Consider the following 11,723-nt stretch of genomic DNA (forward strand, 5'->3'; position numbering starts at 1 on the left):
AGGAGTTATAGGCAGTTTTAGTAAAGTGGTCCTTTTTAATGTTTTGACCTCCCTTTATGATGGCTAGTTATTCACTCTTCAGAGAACATTTCTGCACTGGTTTGGTTTGTGCAGACTAATTTGCAAAAAAAAAAAAAAAAAAAAAAAAAAAAAAAAAAAATCTGACACATGCGTGTTTTTACAGCTTGAGTGATTTTGTACTTTTGATCGCTGTAGCACCCACATCAGGCCGATTGGGGTGAGCCTTCATGACCTCATAGACGCAAGTACAACCACCCCTCCAAATTTCAAGTCTCTATGACTTACGGTTTGGTCTGCCTGATCAGTTTTATGTAGAGATTGCTGATCCTTGGCCATTCTAACAATTACAAGGGTTTCAGTGCTACATGCTTGAACCCCTAACAAATCCATCATTCATTTTTTAAGAGTTGAGTAAATGTTCATCATATTTTCATTTTGGGATGAACTATTCCTTTAAGCTATATAAAGATGCGGACATGAACATGTAAAACTGTTTTAAATCTGCCCCTGCCCCAGTATACATAGGTGTTTGTCTGAAACAATTATACCTGTGAGGACAGATACGCTGATTAAATTTCTACTGGCTAAACTGGAATCACACTGCAGTTACACTTACATTTAGTCACCCACAGTCTCAAAGTCTTCAGCATAGCCAGATATAAGCACCAACAAGACCCCATTACACCTTTAGTCAACCAGCACTAAACCAGTGGCACCCAGCTACCTTGCCAAGCCCATATGTAATCCATCAAGACATTATTAAAAGGAAGTGGGCACCACCTTGCAAGACACAGACAAATGGGCAGATTCTGAGTGGAGCAACTATAAATAGCCAGAGGAAGAACTAATTACTGCTTATCAAGTCTCTTGTGTTTCATTCAGGACAGGGTGAAGCATTTGTTTCAGGATTTTGTGGATTTCAACAGTCTGGATTTGCAGGTTTTTTTTTTTTTTTTTTCTTTGAAGTAAAACAATTTGAGGGAAAACATAATAACTGAAAAATTAACCCAAATTTGATGATTTCTCACTATTTTGTTAGCTTATGTCCAACTTTAATGACAGCAGGACTCTCTATAACAATATATACCAATAATATATACAGTGGGTACGGAAAGTATTCAGACCCCCTTAAAATGTTTCACTCTGTTATATTGCAGCCATTTGCTGAAATAATTGAATTGAATTTTTTCCTCATTAATGTACACACAGCACCCCATATTGACAGAAAAACACAGAATTGACATTTTTGCAGATTTATTAAAAAAGAAAAACTGAAATATCACATGGGCCTAAATATTCAGACCCTTTGTTCAGTATTTAGTAGAAGCACCCTTTTGATCTAATATAGCCATGAGTCTTTTGAGGAAAGATGCAACAAGTTTTTCACACCTGGATTTGGGGATCCTCTGCCATTCCTCCTTGCAGATCCTCTCCAGTTCTGTCAGGTTGGATGGTAAACGTTGGCGGACGGCCATTTTTAGGTCTCTCCAGAGATGCTCAATTGGGTTTAAGTCAGGGCTCTGGCTGGGCCATTCAAGAACAGTCACGGAGATGTTGTGAAGCCACTCCTTCGTTCTTTTAGCTGTTGTGCTTAGGGTCATTGTCTTGTTGGAAGTTAAACCTTCGGCCCAGTCTGAGGTCCTGAGCACTCTGGAGAAGGTTTTCGTCCAGGATATCCCTGTACTTGGCCACATTCATCTTTGCCTCGATTGCAACCAGTCGTCCTGTCCCTGCAGCTGAAAAACACCCCCACAGCATGATGCTGCCGCCACCATGCTTCACTGTTGGGACTGTATTGGACAGGTGATGAGCAGTGCCTGGTTTTCTCCACACATACCGTTTAGAATTTAGGCCAAAAAGTTCTATCTTGGTCTTATCAGACCAGAGAATCTTATTTCTCACCATCTTGGAGTCCTTCAGGTGTTTTTTAGCACACTCCATGCGGGCTTTCATGTGTCTTGCACTGAGGAGAGGCTTCCGTCGGGCCACTCTGCCATAAAGCCCCGACTGGTGGAGGGCTGCAGTGATGGTTGACCTTCTACAACTTTCTCCCATCTCCCAACTGCATCTCTGGAGCTCAGCCACAGTGATCTTTGGGTTCTTTACCTCTCTCACCAAGGCTCTTCTCCCCCGATAACTCAGTTTGGCCCGACGGCCAGTTCAAGGAAGGGTTCTGGTCGTCCCAAACGTCTTCTATTTAAAGTTTATGGAGGCCACTGTGCTCTTTGGAACCTTAAGTGCAGTAGAATTTTTTTGTAACCTTAGCCAGATCTGTGACTTGCCACAATTCTGTCTCTGAGCTTTTGCTCTGACATGCACTGTGAGCTGTAAAGTCTTATGTAGACAGGTGCGTGGCTTTCCTAATCAAGTCCAATCAGTATAATCAAACACAGCTGGACTCAAATGAAGGTGTAGAACCATCTCAAGGATGATCAGAAGAAATGAACAGCACCTGAGTTAAATATATGAGTGTCACAGCAAAGGAAAATCTGCAAAAAAAGTCAACAATTCTGTGTTTTCTGTCAATATGGGGTGCTGTGTGTACAATAATGAGGGAAAAAAAATGAAATTAAATGATTTCAGCAAATGGCTGCAATATAACTGTCATAGTTCTGTCAGTTTGTCTCACTGGTTCTCCCATTGTCTCCCCCCATCGATCTGTCCATTTGGTTTAGTCCTTGTTAAGAGTCATCTGTATCACCTGTCACTGTAATCAGCATACCCTTTATAAGTCTGTCTTTGAGTTCAAATTACTGTCGGGCTTTATTCCGTTATTGTTACGTGTGTGGATGTTCCTGCCTGTCCAGTCTGAAAATTATATTAAATATATTGTTTGTTTTGTATCTCGTCTCACGTCTCGTCCTTCCAGCACCAAAATCATAACAGAAAAGACCGACCGAAACAGTTTAACCTGGCACTCTCCCCTGCGTTTGTTTTTCGTCTTTTTTTCCTCAGTGTTTTGTTTTTTGATTTTTCACCATGGACCCAACTGTTCTCCTCATCCTCCTGAGGCAGGGGGAATGCTCTCTTGAGGACCACACCCGTGAGTACCTCTTCCTGGCCGAAAACTCCCATCTTCCGGATAGCAGCCTCTGCAAGTTTTTCTTCATCGGACTTAACACCACCACCAAGGCGCTGCTATTCGGAGAGGGTCCTCAAGAGAGCTTGCCGGATTACATCGAGTGGGTGCTGGCAGCCTGTGGATCGTCATGAACTATCAACATCGTCGAGGAGGACGTCAGCCCCACTCCAGACCCAGAGCCCAGCCAAACATCACCCCGACACGCGGAATACGAGCCTGGATTCACCGCGGACGGAGAGCTTGAGCCCGGAGCAACAGCACTATGGAGCGCCGAGGAACTCAACACTTCCGACCAGGTGCGAGAGCCGGCCATTACATCTGCAACAGTGGAGTGCTGCGTGGAGCAAGAGAGGGCGGTAGAGAGCCCTGCCCACTGCACCACCACTGGGGGTGAGCTTGAGCACAACTCTGGGGACTTAACTGACTTCTTCACTGAAATTTCAAATTGTACTGAACCACTTGCCTGCCTGGACTTCCCACCCACCCATCCTCTTCTGCCTATGTCAGCATCTGCCTGGTCACCGCTGGTTCCGTCCAGCCGTCCTGAATCTCCGCTGGTTCCGTCCAGCCGTCCTGAATCTCCGCTGGTTCCGTCCAGCCGTCCTAAATCTCTGCTGGTTCCGTCCAGTCTTCCAGAGTCACCGCTGATCCCGTCCAGTCTTCCAGAGTCACCGGTAGGTCTGCCCAGCCTTCCAGAATCCTCGCTGTCATCTGTCAGTCCCCTTGCTCACCCTCAGTCCACCACCTGTGCAGTGGGCTCGCCGCAGGTCTGCCAGTTTCCACCGGTGTTATGGCTGGAGGATCCCTCAGCTCCGCCTCCAGCCTCAGAGTCCAGAACTCCACCTCGACCCTCCGACCCTGTGGTTCCACCACGGCTCTCCACTCCCTCGTCTCCAGTGTTGCCCGTCGGCCCACCAGCTCCACCGGGCTTCCTCGTCCCTCCGGCTCCGCCTTGGTCGGTCGTCGTACCGCCATCGCCTGCGGACTCTACTCCTCTGGCTGCGCCTCATCACTCCGAACCATCGGCTCCATTGGGCTCCTCCCTCCCCCCAGCTCCACCTCAGTCCTCTGTCGCTCCGGCTCCACCGCGGACATCCTGATCTCCGCCTCCGCCAGGATCTTCGGCTCCGCCTCGGGCTCCTCCTCCACCATCTCCGCCTCTGTCGGTCGGGTCCCTGGAGTCGTCAACCCTTCCTCCACGGCGCGAGGACGCACCTATTCGGAGGGGGGCGTAATGTCATAGTTCTGTCAGTTTGTCTCATTGGTTCTCCCATTGTCTCACCCCGTCGATCTGTCCATTTGGTTTAGTCCTTGTTAAGAGTCATCTGTATCACCTGTCATTGTAATCAGCACACCCTTTATAAGTCTGTCTTTGAGTTCAGTTTACTGTCAGTCTTTATTCCTTGCTATTGTTACGTGTGTGGATGTTCCTGCCTGTCCAGTCTGAAGATTATATTAAATATATTGTTTGTTTTGTATCTCGTCTCACGTCTCGTCCGTCCAGCACCAAAATCATAACAATAACAAAGAGTGAAACATTTAAATGTTATTAGCATGATTAGCAAGTTGCTAGCATTATGAAAATGTTGTTAGTATGTTTATAATCTAATTAGCAAGTTGCAAAAATGTTTCTTGCATGATTAGCAAGTTGCTAACATGTTTCTAACATGTTAGTAGCATGTGTCTAGCATGATTAGCACATTGCTGGCATGTTTCTACCATGGTTAACAATTTGTTAGCATATTTCTAGCATAATTAGCATGTTGCTATCATGTTTCTAACATAATTAACATGTTACTAACATGATTAGCAAGTTGCTAATTCTTGTTTCTTGTATTATTAGCATATTGTTAGCATGATTAAGAAATTTTCTTTCATTTTTAGTGACATCCAAGTCTTAACCTCTTAAAATCTAAATATTTTACTTTTTGTTGTTGTTGTTCTCAATGTTTCAGAATCCTAGCATGCTAAGAGTATACCTAACATCTACAAAGCCTGACCCAATGCGGTCTCAGACATTATGGCTTTTCTTCCAGCTGGTGTTCAGTTTTCAGCTGACACAACCTCATCTTGAGAATAACAAGCCCTAACCGTGATGTGCTCTTACTGTTATATGTATTTATGTTGATTTTTCAATTTCATTCTAAATATATGAAAGCAAAATTTTGTTTACGTATGCACCAGTAAGCAATGTATGGCTGTGGAAGATTTTTATGGAGGCTTTTATGGTTGTGACAGCTACTTGCTGAAAGCGCTAGCAAACATTAGCAGCGTGACTATGGATGCAAAGTATTTCTATAAAATGCAATCAACATAATTGAGGTGCTGCAGTCTGCAACACCTGGCAGAGCTCAGACAGTCAGTACAATTCTGACCGAGTCCCACACTGAGACGGCGTTTGGACCGATGTGGGCTGAGAGTGGACGAGCTCAACATAATAGTTCACAAGGGCTTACAAGGTCAAAGATGCTACACACACACACACACACACACACACACACACACACACACACACACACTTTGTATTCTCAGTCACCTACTTATGTGAGTGCATTTAAGTGTGGTATAACCAGATTCTTACATTCTCAAAGGGAAATGTTTTTGTCCATGCAAAATGGCACAATGTTAAGAAGTAGGCTGTTGCAATTGTATTTGCCTGTTCACTGCCAAGCAAAATAATCTGCCAATGGGGTAAGAAAAATAATCTTGTTTTCTGTTTGAAATGTTTTTATTTTTTTATTTTTTATTTTTGCTTACCCCATCGGCAGATTATTTTGCTTGTTTTAAGCAAACATAATTACAAGTAATTTTGACCTTTTTTTTCTGAAAACAAGAAAATAATTTGCACTTGTCTAGAAAATCCTTCTTGATTTAGGAATTTTTAGATATTTTGGCTGGAAACAAGACAAAGACAACTAAATATAAAAAGCATTCTTGCAGTTGTGGATATGGCCTATTAAAATGCATTAAAACTCATTTTGATATTTTTGGCAATAAACAATGTCAGGGTGATACAGTTGACCTAGTATGAGTATGATAATGAAGAAACAACTCTAATAAAATAAAATAAAATAAAATATTATTTGTTGTTTAAAACAAGAGAGAAGAAAGAAAAGAAAAAAAAACAAATGAAGAAAGAAAAAAGAATGGGGTGAAAAACTAAACTGATTCACTGCTTATTTGAAAAGTCTTGAAAATTAGTCTTTTGGTGCAACCAATGTGAAAATAATGGGGGAAAAACATAAAACAGCAAATTATATCATAAGGAGTTGATTATTTGAGCATGTTATCAGAAGGCAAGGTAAGTTGACGTTGTAAAATGCAATGATATTTACTAAGCAATAAATAATAACTTATGTCTTTATTAAGTGAATAAATAAATTAAGTTTATTTTTTATATTTAAAAACTAAAATGAAGATGAGGACACTGACATGCATTCAGAGTGAAAGGAAAATATGTTATTGCTTTATACTTAATGGTTATACCACATGACATTTTTAAGTGTAAAAAAATGTTTTACTCACTTAGATTTTGTGTCTTGTTTCCAGCCAAAATATCTGAAAACTCTTAAATCAAGAAGGATTTTCTAGACAAGTAAAAATTATTTGCCTGTTTTTAGTTACGTAATTACGTAATCACATAATTTTGACTTGTTTCGATATTTTGGCTGCAAACAAGACACAAAATCTAAATATAAAAAGCATTTTTGCAGTGCAGATATGGCCATTAAAATAAATATATTAAAATAAAACAAATAAAAACGCAAAACAGGGAAATATATCATAAAGATAAATAAATAAAGGTTTTTTTTTATATTTAAATACTAAAATGAAGATGAGTACACTGACATGCATTCAGTGTGAAAAGAAAATATGTTTTTAATTTTTACTTAATGGTTATACCACATGACATTTTTAAAGGATAACTATTGCCAAAATGCAACCTGGGCTGAATGGGAGTACTAGGGGCATAACTTTGAGCGCATCAAAATCAACATTTTTACAACACTAAGAAGGCTCGACACACCATGAAACTTTGCTCGAAGTATCGCCTGGGTCTCTACACATGAACTCCAGCATTGAGAACATTGTTTGTGTACACAGAGTTTACTACAAAGAAAGGTTTTGAACAACTCACTTTCACTGTTTGAGTTTCCGCTCGCGGCCGTCTTGCCAGTCAAGAAGTGTCCATCTCCGAATGCGAGGAGAGTAAAGATGGATAGCTCCTAAAGCATATTTCCATATAAATGCACGGCTAATTCGTTGTTTTTTCGCAAAAAAATAAAAAAATAAAAATAAAAACAGCCCAGGTTGCATTTTGGCAATAGTTATCCTTTAAGTTTGCGCTACAAAACATGCTTTTTTTTTTTTAGATTTTTTTGTATTGTTTCCAGCCAAAATATCTAAACATTCTTAAATCAAGAGGGATTTTCTAGACAAGTACAAATTATTGTCTTGCTTTCAGAAAAAAAAAAAAAAAAAAAAAAAAAAAAGTCAAAATGAAGTGTGTTTTTGCTTACAACAAGTAAAATAATCTGAAAATGGGGTAAGAAAAAATATCTTATTTCAAACAGAAAACAAGATAATTTTTCTTACCCAATTGCCAGATTATTTTACTTGTTTCAAGCAAAAACACACTTAATTTTGACTTCTGAAATCCTTGATTTAAGAAAAATCGAAGCTAGAAAAGTCCTCCTCTTGAAATGCTATTAAAGCTTGTTTCTAAACCATGTGAAAGGAATGAATAAAAATCTTTTAAAGCTTTTAAAAAGATCTTCCTTCTCGTTATCATGAGAACTTTTCCTGTACTGTAAACACGGCTGACCCAGCCCTCACTAATTGTCCTGATTGTCTGTGGCTGTCATCAGATGTTCTTAACATCAGACATGTGTATTTCTTCCTTTATCTCCATTTGGGTCATGTGGGGGCATCTTGACTTCTTTTTGAAATTCATGACTGTAAAATGCATAGCGGTTGACCTTTCTGAAACGAAGTCTGAGGGGATGTCAGCTTTTGAGAGGACATCTGAAAGGTGTGCTGTCAGGGTGAGTGGCAGGAAGGTAAATAGTCTGGGGATTTTTTTTTTAAAAAGCCTAGAGAAAAGGCTGAAGTGACATAGTCTGCTGTGATTATAACCCTCGGCTGGGATTGCTCAGACATTATCGTGACTACCTGCATGTCAAGAGCGCTGTTGCTGCATTGACTTTACACTGACCCCAGCGATTGTCTGCATGGCCTTTGACCTCCATGTTGACTCACTCATGAAAATGTATTGAATACACTTTACAAAGACACCCACACAGCAGAGTAGGGCAAGGAAAAGGATTTCTGTTCCAGTTCCCTTTAGAGGAACAATCCACAATGAAAATCTGACATAATGAGTGTGAGTTGCTAAAGTCAGCAGTTAAATGAAGAGGCATTCGACGGGACTGTCAGGAACCGCAGTGGAGCATTTTGTCAGTTTGTCAACATAACATAACAGCATCTGCCCCTGGATTGGAAGTGCTTGTGCAATGCTCCCCCCAGTGGATAAAGCTGTTATTAAGGCGAGACACTGCAGGTAAATAGGGTAAAAAATGAACTAATAGTTATGACCTTACTTACTCAGTTGATTGCTTATACTGATAATTGCAAACATTTTTTTGTATTACAAGTTTTCTAAAATGTTAGGTTTAAATATGCAAATAAGGCATTATTTAATCAAATATGTGCAAATTTGCATACATTTCTAGTACAAAAATCTAAACACTGGATGAAGTTTCAAAATTCATGTTGATTTTTTTTTTTTTTTTTTTGACATATTAGAGTCACATGTTTTTACAGAGGAGATTTTCAGAAGAATTCAGAATTCAGAAAAAAATTGGGGGGAATAAAATGTTGTATAAAATCAAGCAAATTATGAACTGTAAAAACCTTCAGGATATAGACAGGAATCAAAATGTAAAGTTTAGTGTGTGTAAGTGCCACTGAAGTGGAGATTTATAGCTCAGTGTAGGAGAAAAAAACTCATTTTGAGATAACAGCCTTTAAAAATGTGGATTGTAATTGAAATCTATTGACACAAATAGATAAAGTGCTATAAAAGAAACATTTAACAGTATTATAGTCTTTTGTGTGCTTTCTTTCCACTAGTCTGAAAAAAAAAAAAACACCAAAAAACTTTTGAAACACCAAAAAGCCCAAAATCTCAAACTGGACAGTTGCATGAAAAAAAAAAAATACATTTTTGCCTGCAGTGTCTCCCCTTAAAATACTGAACATGCTCATTCTGGCAATAGAAATTAAAAATGCTTTACATTTAAAAGGCCAATCAAACTTTGAAAATGCACTAATCAATCAATCAAATCAGTTGGAGTCCATTTTGTTGCCATAAACACATATAGTAATATTTAGTTTAGAAATAATTAATGTACTATTATAGATCTAGGAATCAGGATCAAAGGAGCTGGATAATGTTAAAACTGTTAACTCTTTGTGGCCTATGTCATCTTCATAAATGTAAAGTTACTGATTGTATGCACATTTTTTTCGTATCAATTTAAAACTTTTTATGCATCTGTCTGTTCTGTGAAGTTCACATTTTGTCATTCTTTATTTTAGTATTTTGTTTTTATTATTTCTTTTCTTTTTTTAAGTTTTTAAGGTACTGATTTGTATGCCCAATTTTTTTTTTTTTTTTTTTTTTTTTTATTAATGACTTTTTTATGAATCTCTCTGATCATCATTTAATAGGATAGCTGCTAAAACAAAACAAAAACTTTAGATTTTTTTTGTTTGTTTATTTATTTTTTTAGTAAGGGTTACTACGGTTGACATTTTATGCAATTTTTCTTTTTTAAGTTACTGATTGTATGGTCAATTTTAGTTTTGTTTTTTGTTTTTTTACTTTTTTATGAATCTCTCTGTTCTGTGAAGTTGACATTTTGTGTCATTTTATTTTTATTTAGTTAGTTTTTAAGGTACTGATTGTATGCCCAATTGTACTTTTGTTTTATTATTATTAATGACTTTTTATGCATCTCTCTGTTCTGTGAAGCTGACATTTTGTCATTTTAGTTTTTTTTTTATTATTATTTATTTAGTTTTTAAAGGTACTGATTGTATGCCAATTTTAGATTTTTTTTTTTAATTTAAGACTTTTTCATGAATCTCTCAGATCATCATTTAATAGGAAAGCTGCTAAAACAGCCGTATTGGTGAAAAAACATAATGACTTCAATGTAAGGGTTACCTCCTATTTATTCACTGAAGTTGACATTTTATGTCATTTTTCATTTTATTTTATTTATTTAGTTTTTAAAGGTACTGATTCTATGCTCAATTTTAGTTTTTTTTTTCTTTTTATTAATTTAATATTTTTTATGAATCTCTCTGATCATTATTTAATAGGAAAGCTGCTAACACAAAACAAAAATATTCTTTGAAGTTGATATTTTCTATTTTTCATTTTAGTTAATTTAATTTATTTAGTTTTTTAAAGATGTATTTATTTCTTGTTTGCATTTGAGATTTTATGTGTAATTTTTCATTTTATTTATTTTTTTAATTTATTAATTTAATACTTTTTTATTAATCTCTCTGATCATCATTTAATAGGAAAGCTGCTAAAACAGCCGTTTGATAACAAAAAAAATGACTTGGATGTAAGGGTTACCTCATGTTTATTCTTTGAAGTTGACATTTTATGTCATTTTTCATTTAAGTCATTTATTTATTTTGTAAATAAATATATTAAACTTGTACTTATTTATCCACCTTTTTTCCTGAACAGAAGTCTTGTCTGCCTCACAACAGAAAGATGCTTTTCATTTAGGGTGTTTCTGGTCAAATTAACACACAGGTTAACCCTGAGCACATTTTTATATTTACTTAATTTTTTTAAAGTTTTTAAATTGTTTCCAGTTTCATATAATATATATATAGTTTATATTTAATCGCTGAAACTACACTGAAATGCATTTTAACATTTAAAGGGGCAGTTCACCCAAAAATAAAAATTGTCATGATGCTTTTAGGAAAATGAGTACCCACTTTTTTTGTGCTCAACAGAAGACTATTTAAAGACTGTTGAAAAAGGAAGCTAAATGTATTTATCAAGGGTGCAGGGAACTGCTCAGAAAATTAAGCTTGAAATTTAATAATAATGTGGAACTAATGTATACACCCAATTACAAAGAGGACACCACTCTTCAAATGCAGATACCAATAAACGGTACAGATGTTAAATAACAGCCAGTCTTATGATTTCTTTGCCTCCAATATATAATCAATCACACAGGGTTAAAACCGCAATATGCACAGAGACCAGACACAACAACTGATCAAAATGTCCCTTACATTTTCCTAAAGCATCTGATCATAAACAAAAACAGTATACTACTACCTACTCAGAAGAGACATTTATCTTCGAGTAGTGACGACTATTTTTTGGACAGGTTTCTTACACTCTTAAAAATAAAGGTGCTTCACAATGCCATAGAACTTTGTCTAAATGGCTCCATAAAGAACCTTTAACATCTGAAGAACCTTTGTTTCACAAAAGGTTCTCTGTGGCAAAACAAGCTTTTTCAGATTATAAAAAGGTCAGAAAAAGATGGTTCTTTGAAGAACCTTTGACTGA

This window comes from Garra rufa, chromosome 19 (assembly GCF_049309525.1).
Source record: "Garra rufa chromosome 19, GarRuf1.0, whole genome shotgun sequence".
NCBI classification, from domain to species: domain Eukaryota; kingdom Metazoa; phylum Chordata; class Actinopteri; order Cypriniformes; family Cyprinidae; genus Garra; species Garra rufa.